Genomic DNA, 9,560 nt, shown 5'->3' on the forward strand with positions numbered 1-9,560 from the left:
TTTGTTTTTGGTGTATTTTGTTTTGTTTTTAGTGCATTTTGTTTTGTTTTTCGTGTATTTTGTTTGGAAGTCGGTTTTGTTTTTTTTGTATGTATGGAAATAACTCAACAAAATTATGTACCGATTTTAAAAATTCCTTCACCATTCGAAAGCTAATTTATCTGTTAATAAAGTAGGCTATATTTTTTTTTATTTCACGGGGGCGAAATCGCGAGCAACAGCTAGTTTGTGATATTGTTATTTCAATGTTACTGTTATATTTCATTTACTTACAAAATTTAAAAGATTACAAAAATTATTTGATCCCTCTATAAAAATTGATCATGCCTTTCGATTATTTTTACGATGTTTAAAGATAAGACTAACTGATGAGTTAAAAATTCCGATTGAATATTGATATCGGCCGTCTGTCGGGCTAACAATCGTTGATTAAATTATCAAGAAGCTCTCAAGCTGTATAGTTTCCCCAACTGTAGAGTGCACTTAATCAATCTAGACGAACGGAAGTGTTTGAAATGCTATGCAACGAGGAATCGCTGCGAAGTTTGCGGAACCTGTTGATTAAGCTATTGCAAACTGCGTCGTTTAAATATGAAAATTACTTCGACAAAAGTTACGGGGATTGATAGTTTATTGAAGATGTTTGAACAATCTTAATAAAGGTATAGTTTTTGATTTTAAAAAACATTAATTAAATTACACCGTAATATAATAACGAAATTTGGCAGAGTTATTGTTTTTGTAAATGTTTAAATCTTCTTTTGTAGATAATAGAGGAACATAACCTTTACTAACGCAATCAGATATGTGCAATGTAACACTGAATGCAATCAAACCAACGTATGAATGTCTTTCTACGAACGCCAGATTTGTATCACCTTCAATGATCCAGACAGAACTTTCCCGAAGAGCAGACTACACGCTAATGTATTTTTGGAAAGGTATTTTGATCTTTGTAAACACAATAAATAGAAACACACAACCATAAGTAGCAATTAAGCGCCAATAGCCTAATGGTTTGGGGTAGGGACTACCTATCTTGCGGTCGAGGGTTCGAATCCCGCCATTCGACTATTGTCGTGAATATCCTAGCACAAGCCTAGAACTTAGTTGGAATGATTAAAGGAAATATTAGTAAATTAACAAAAGTCTACTAACATTTTTAATTAAAAAAAAAAATAATTGGAATGATCTAGGGACCTGTGCATTTTGTATAATTTTTTGTGATAAATTTTGTATAATCGAACATTTTTAATATGGACAAAATAACAAAGTCATGTCCTAATAAATAATTTGGCCTCCCTACTGGACGCCTAAGATGTTTCAAGAATATGATTTGAAGAATACCTTAAATGTTTTTCAAGGTTTAGGTTACAAGTCACTAGATGATACGGTTTGAGGTTATGTTGTGTGACCATAACATCTATTGGTGTCATTTGTCATGTCCACTAGTTGTCTTATCTAAGAGACTAAGGGCCTGTCCCACCATCGGCTGATAAATGCTCAGATAGCCTAAAAATTACGTCACAGCCATAAGGTAACAAAATCCGATATTTCCATCACATATTTTACACGTTCGATTGTTATCAGATAATTTTTAATTCGGTGGGATAGTCCTTAACTTTGGTTCATTTATAAAGTGTTTCTAACGTTTAATATAACAAGGCATTTAAATAAAAGCACTTCGAAGTTAGCGCCAAAGGAAATTCGTTTCGACGTTGTAAAAGCCCTTTACTTCACAAAATGTGTTTCGCCTTTTTTAATTACGTCGTTTTTACACTTTTTCGAGTTTTTTTCTATTCGGTTTAACTGCTGGCGAAATGAAAGCTTTTACTTCTTTTACTTTCGGCGAATTCAAAATACTGCTCGTTTAAAATAATATTTTTCAGAGAAATGTTTTCAGAATTCTGTACAAGCTAAATTTTATTCGAATAGTTTTATTTCAGGTTTTTCATTATGTTTTAATTATAAATCTCTTATTAAATTCTTTACGTGTATTTTCTACTTTCGTGGAGCGTTATGATGTTATCTTTATTATTACAGAGTATTTTAATTTAATTACATTTAAATGTAGTGTAAAGTATTCTATTGAAGTAGCTAAAACATATACTATAATGAAATGTTCTACGCAAAAGGTCACATTTATAAAACAAACTAGCTGTTGCTCGCGACTTCGTCTGCGTGGTATTAAAAAACATACAAACTACATAAATAACAAAAAGCTACGTATCCCTCGGAAACCGGACATTTCTTGGGGATGAACCTTATCCCATGTGTACTCCAGACTTTGTTTTATATCTGTGTCAAATTTCAATAAGATATGTTGAACCGTTGCAGAATGATCGAGAAAATATTAAAAAACTAAAATAGTAAATCCCACGGGAACCGCTACTATTCCCGGGTTAAAAAGTAGCCTTGTTTTTCCAGACTATGCTCTAAACCTATGCCAAATTTCATGGTGATCCGTTCAGCCGTTTAGGCTACAAACGCTACCAAACATCCATCCATCCATCGTAACTTTCGCATTTATAATATTTATATGATATGATATATGATTTACATGATATGATTACGTTACGAATTAAATGTAGAACAAAGAATAAATTGTTAGATTGTAATCATGATTATTAACTATTGCACTATGTTAATTATAATGGTTTGTTCATATTTTTATTATATAAACAGTAAATAACCTCTTTAAAACATAAAAAGCTCGTTGGAGGAAGCGGCTCGTTTATTTCTGGCCATAAAGCTGACTGCGGTGCACTTGTTTAAAAATATATTTCAATTCGAATCGTTAATTTAATGGACCTCGGTTGGAGTTATAATTGTATTTTTCTAATTATACATTTTAGCACCAGAAAATATTTTTAATAAATGTATTTCACGTTTTTAAAAAATATTTTTAGATAAGATTTACCTAAAACAATACGCAGATTTATTTTTCGTAAGCAGACCATTAGTGTGGATTAATAACTAAGTCTACACTAAGAGACTACTTAAGGTATGTGTTAACAACGTAATTCATTTTAATTCTTATTAATACTATAGATGAAAAAATTTGGATGGATGGATGGATGGATGGATGGGCGAAAGCTAGTACATACTAATTGGCAAATGGCTGACATTCTGATTTCAGTCTAGAGGTTGCTGAAAGATTACTTCCCTCGAAATTCATGTTAAAATAGTATTTTTGTTTCCAAGCTCAATCTATCACTGGTCAGATTCCGGACCGACAAACTGTTCCCACTGTCTAGATTACGCTGATTGAGTAATATTTCATCGCCCGGTTACTTTGGAAGCATGTCTCTATGCCTCTTCGATATTACCGCATATCGATGGCTCCTACGTAGACTACCGTAAGTCACAATTTTGCGATTCATATTTGTTTATGTTGTATTAATTCACTTTGTATATACTAATTTCTATGTAAATTAAATAAAAAGTTTGATAGATAAAGAAATGTAAGTTTGGTTGTCAATCGTAATTTTCATGTTAGCGTCGTATTAATGTTTAAAGTTTTGTCGTATAAAATTTGTATTTCAAACGTACGACAGTTTACGTAGGAGCCATCGAGGTCTTGGCACCATCCCATATGAGTGTCTACTTTTCTGTTTCAGTAAGCATATGAGATATCTAATACCAGCAAAAAGTCATATCTTAATATAAATTGGCTTCAATTTCGTTACATTTACGAAGATAAGTGGCATGTAAAAATCTTTTTTATTTACGTCAGAAAATTATTTTATATGAAGATTGAACATTAAAGTCAAACATCATTTATATAGAATCCATATACAAGTAACAGTACAAGTAAAGCCTCTTGTAATCAACCTGACGCTACCTTTTCTATAGTTAATTCCAATCCATAGACAAACGTCACTTTAATCGTAATTCCTTACCAGTATTCATATCCGTCTGACCGAATACTAAGCTTTGTATATGAATAGCTTTAGTGGTCTTGAGTTGTCTTTGATGTTTAATGGGCAGATTTTCATACGAAATCAAACGGACTGAGTTGATTATTGCTTTGAGATACAAGTGTAAACTAAGGGTGGTGTTTTGAAACTAATCTTAAACACTTCTCTTTGTAAACGTCGCTCACAATCTGACTTCTTACAATATTTGAAGTTTAATAGTCTGTCCAACCAAATTGTAAATTGTCTGATAACAATATAACGTGTAAAATATGTGACATAAATATCGGATTTTCTTTTATTTGACAGTGACGTTTTAAGCTATCTGAGCCCCTATGAGCCAGTGATGGTATGGCCGTTATCAATTACAAGTTTGCCCGCGAATTCGTCCGTGTGAAATTACAAAATTACCTTTTTAATGGTGGTTTTAAAATCGGTCTAGATGTCTTTAAATTATTCCAGTATATTCAAAAATACAACGTATTTAAAAATTGTTTTAGTATTTGACTGTAAATAATATGAATTGATTGTGAATTATGTAAATGTAAATACATTAACGTCAACAACGTGCACAGGTTGTTTTTAATTTTTTTTAGTTATTTAAAATTGTGAGTTAAACCAATGTGGTGGATAGCTTATGTTTTATAGTTATATATTATAATAAAAAAGTTTTTGTGTAAAATAGCTTTAAACACATAATAGTGTCTTACCAAAGGCGAAATTCTTAAAGTTACATTTGCATATAATATGGATTTCCAATCGTATCTTTAGTGCATTTGAAGATATACAATTGGTACTGTAATAGAAGGAAAGTTGCACGTTTGCCTCATTATTGTTCTACGTAAGTTTTAATGAAATTCTCACGTAGCTCGCAACACAGCTTACGTCTGCGGAGACACTTCCAAACTATCACTGTAGTTTTGAATTTAATTGATTTCGAACTGTTTATAGTTTTTGCCCAATTAATGGAACATTGTTTTTCTCTAATAATTATAACTTTATGCGTTGTTTCGTATTTTTTATGCAAAATGTTAGCAGTAACAAAAAAATTGAGAAACTTTATTTGTTTCTTTTTAACTATTACTTTACTTGTATTTCAAAATATTCTGTTTCCTTGACATCTCCATAATGCTTGTTAGTACTATAAATAATAGAAATCATACTAATATTATAAATGCGAAAGTTTAGATGGATGGATGTTTGTTCGAGTTTGGGGCTTAACGGCTTAACGGATTTCAATGAAATTAGGTACAGTAGAGGTTAATCTGGAAGAACATATAAGCTACTCACTTTGTTTTTTTTTAATTCCACGCGAACGGAGTTGCGGGCGAAAGCTTTTTTTTTTTCTAAATTTTATCTGCAATCAGTCTTTAAAACTTTAAGAAATGAGAGGAAAGATTGGAATTTTAGAATGTTTTCTCCATTGAGAAACTTCTTCTTTTACAGAACACCCTGACAGATCTTATCGTTACATAATAGTGGCCCGTTGGAGTCTCCTTAAAAAAGCGGGCGAAAGCTAGTTTTGTTGTAAATTCATATAAAAACGTCACAAAATTAAAAGATATAATATAGATCTAATGAACGTGATCTGAATGTTTCCAAACGGCTAACTAAATATTTTTGATTAAAACTAAAATGGCCTAACTGCATGTCGTTGTTGCCAAAGATCTGAGCTGTACCCATACAAGTTTTAATGAGTTCTTAACAAAGTTTATGAAATATCATGGCGTCTATAATTTGATTAAATTTTGAATACAGTATGATTTTCTTTCGAAATGTCATTTAGATTTGAAAAGTCAAAGTTTTTTTTTATATCATAAGGTGGCAAACGAGCAAGCGGCCACCTGAATCCGCCAAAATAGCGAAGCGACGGCTGCCCATTGACATTCGCAATTACAGATGCGTTGCCTACCCTTATCCGACGGAGAAGACGCACATAAAGAGGATATTTCCCCTTCCTATGCATCTCCTCCAGCGTCAAATCTACTTCCCCTCCCCATCATCTCTTTATAAGAAAAGAGCTGTAAAGAGAAAGGGACTTAAACTAGGCCTCCGGCACCGCACTCTTCAGGCAAAACACAGAATTGCTTCCATTTCACGCCTGTCTTCTGTGTGGTCTTGGTCACACCGGGCGTGCCGGCCCATTCGTGCTAAGATGTTAAAGCGGGCACTACCACTGTTAATTCAAACCTTGTTATACAGTATGTCTTTAATTCAGTCATGAGATTCAAAATATAATTTTTGTTGTAGGTAAAGAGGCTGGTGGTTGTCAATGACTGCATTTTAATACTGGTAAGTTATATATTTTTTATAACCTCAATTACCATAGACATGTCTAAGGCAATAATATTCGTTTTCAGAAGATAAGCTAGCTAAACTTTAATTAAGAACCCTAATAAAAAGTTTATTTATTAACAGTTAGAAACTTTACACAAATACGAGCCATTTGTGTACAAAGTTGTGAACTAATAGCCATAAATAATTTATGATCATATAAACTCTACGCCCACTTAACCACTGGACTTGAAAACTATGATTTATGTACGAGCAAATTGTTTTCTATAGATTTCGGAAGCTCTTTCAATATATTAAAATCATAATTGCTCCGATATTATTATAACGCCTTGAACGCTCGTAAACAATCAATCCTTTCTTTTAAAATTAATTATTCACACCGTGTCTTTTTTTGGAATATTTGAGATTAGCTTTCGCTCTCTCTTGCTCATGGATTCAAAAAAACAAAAGAAAGTCACCTATGTGTTCTTCCAGACAATCTTCTATGTCTATGTCAAATATTATCAAGATCTGTCTAGCAGTTTAGGCTATATCTAAAACATCCAACAATCATTTAGCAAAGGAATATCATACATGTACCAACTATTAATGCTACGCGATATCCTAAAATTAAAAACTAAAATTTCAATACTGGGTGGGCACAGCTGGACGATAATGCCATCTCGTTTGATAATTACTAAGAGTAGCATTATGGGATTGGCATCTTTTTAAAGATAAAAATCCCCTAATAAAGATTAAGAAATGTATATATATCGTGAACAGAATATAGTATTTTGGTGGTGAACGTACGGGATGTATTCTATTTAGATGAACCAGCTGCGAAATAGTTAGAATACATTATGCATTCGTAAGTACTGAGGCAATCATTGAGGCGTTGCTCGTCTTCGCTCCTTGAATCCAGTATAACGTCTTCACGATAAGATCAGACCGGGAATCGGGCAACCATTTCTCACGAACGTTGGCAACTGGCAACATTTCATCCCTGAATTGTACGATGAATAATATTTGTAAATTGTAGCCGTCTATATTGGGTTAGTATTTTTGTTAGATCATTTAGCAATATTTATTCTGTAATATGACATCGAGGTTATCTAATAACACTAGCGTCACAATTATAAATGCTGTCTATACTCACTGGAACTGTATACTCAATGCTTCAGGTAAACATTCAAACTTTTCGTTAAATTTGTGCAAGCGTAAAACAAAGCAGAATAATAGTACTCTACAAGTACTAGTACTAGTATTTTCAAATAATTAAAAATAGGCATTTGATCAAAAAATTTATCACTTACTGTTACTCAACACAAATATAGCTGAGATTTATCATCAAAATTGCAAGAAAATTTTCGTAGTATTATATCGACAGAGATACGCTGCTAAAATCTGTTACAAATTTTGTCGATGACGTTACGAAATCTTTGTCGGAAATATTCGTGATAGGCCCACAGTACGTACCGATCTCGTGAAATCTCAAATAAAAGAAGTGAAAAAGCGAATCGCCTCTTACCAAAAGTATACTGGAGTAGGGGCAGTTGTTACTACGTCTTAAATCCGATTGATGAAATATTCATGTTCTTAAGCTCCACCGGCTGCTCCGGATAGTATTAAATAATGCATGCTTTCTATTCGTGCAACGGTACGTCCCTTGATTGGTAACTTGCTGGCAGATTATTCAAAATAGACAAGCAAATAATTACAATTGCACGATGTAGCATGAATTCGTGAGACCAAATTGGATGAGAGAAAGACTGTAATGCAATTACGTAAGACCTTAAAGAAGTTGTGTAACTACCGTATGGTGACTTTGATATAGGATTTTTATGGAACTTCGTTAGCGCAAATTTGGACCACCCGTTACGCCATTTTGATAGCGCGGAATTAAAAGAAGTAACCTGTAATATATCTATCTATGTCAGCTACCCTCCAGTGGAAGTCCTGTCGAAATCAAGCCAACAGTTTTAGAGATTACCCGAAACAAACGTAGCTTGCGGACAGACAGACAGACGAAAAAATTTGAATGCGATTCTCGTTTTTAGCAACGCAAATAAATCATCTTCCCGAAATCTGGAATCTGGAATAGACACTCCAATTTTATTATATGTATAGATTAACTGAAAAAATCAAAGATTTATCTGAAAATAATTGACCACCATATGCGAAAATCTCTTATTTATTTTTAGATACCCATTTGTGACAAGACGATCAACTAATTTGAAAATGATCTGGATTTGTATCGCAACATTTAAAAGGTATTCTATATTGAATCTGCCGTTTTGATATACAGTAAGTTACTGGAAAATTGAGCGATCGAACTTCGTGCAATAACCATAATTTCTAATTACTAATTCCTAACTTCTGATCTTATGAAACGTAAAGTTTGCGTTCGAGCGTTGCCTGAAAGGATACTTTGGAGTCTCTTTGGCGGATTTGTAATTTTAACTTTAGTGAGTTAGATACTTAGTTTATGTTGATTATTATCATGAAGTATGAAGTAGGAAATCGAAATATTTACTCGTATAGGTGATGGCAAGCTCGACTTACAAAACGTTATTATTCAATTTAATTACTTTGTTTAAAAAGTATTAATAACTTTGAAACAAATGAATTACATTTTTTAACTAAAATAATGTTATATGACTAGATTAGCAAACATAGCCATATAACATATTTGGTGTTCATTAGCCAAAGTCAAACATTCATTTTATAACTAAAAAGACATATCAAATTCATTGCAAAGCAAAAGTTGACGCGATCTATGGAATTGAACACCTACTCAGTCCTTAATATAAACCACAATCTAGACAGTGATTTAATACACAGTTTTTCAACGATAAATTAAATTATTATTAATGGAATTCTAACTAAAAGTAAATTTAGAGATCAGGTTATTCACACTGACATTAGCGAATACCATTTGTCAACGTTACACTCTAGTTGTAATTTGCAAGATTTTCTCTTTTAGATTAGATATTAATTCGTATTGGTTCTAAGGGAAACTCGTTGGCGTGAGTCCAATGAGACATTTTTTTGCAATTAACATGTTACAACGTTTTGTTACGTGAGTGAGAAAAAAGGTGTAATGGAGTATAGAAGTAGAAAGACTGAGATACAGCAACATCTATATAAACTATATAATTGATTTCTTTTTTTCAAATAGGCAGAAAGTGTTTTGAACTTTTGGTGTGGTCAATCTCTACTATTTTTTTTATTTAAGTATTATAGTTATTATATTATTATATTATTATTATAGTATTATGATCATATATCTTTATTCTCTTATTTTTATATATAATACATTTCATATGATTTTCTTAAAAAAAAATAACAAAATAAAACATATTATATAAA

The 9,560-nt window shown here is 32.2% G+C and overlaps 1 protein-coding gene across 2 annotated transcripts in view; it reads left to right on the forward strand.

Annotated features, from left to right (window-relative positions):
- LOC106101122 overlaps nt 1-9,560 on the forward strand; it is an 83,204-nt gene that overhangs the window by 26,551 nt on the left and 47,093 nt on the right. For both annotated transcript variants that reach the window (XM_013280242.1, XM_013280243.1), the window contains exon 2: nt 6,168-6,209. The gene's annotated coding sequence lies outside the window, so the exon portion shown is untranslated. The remainder of the gene's footprint in view (nt 1-6,167; nt 6,210-9,560) is intronic.

This window comes from Papilio polytes, unplaced genomic scaffold (genome assembly GCF_000836215.1).
Source record: "Papilio polytes unplaced genomic scaffold, Ppol_1.0 DF824024.1, whole genome shotgun sequence".
In the NCBI taxonomy this organism is placed as follows: Eukaryota; Metazoa; Arthropoda; class Insecta; order Lepidoptera; family Papilionidae; genus Papilio; species Papilio polytes.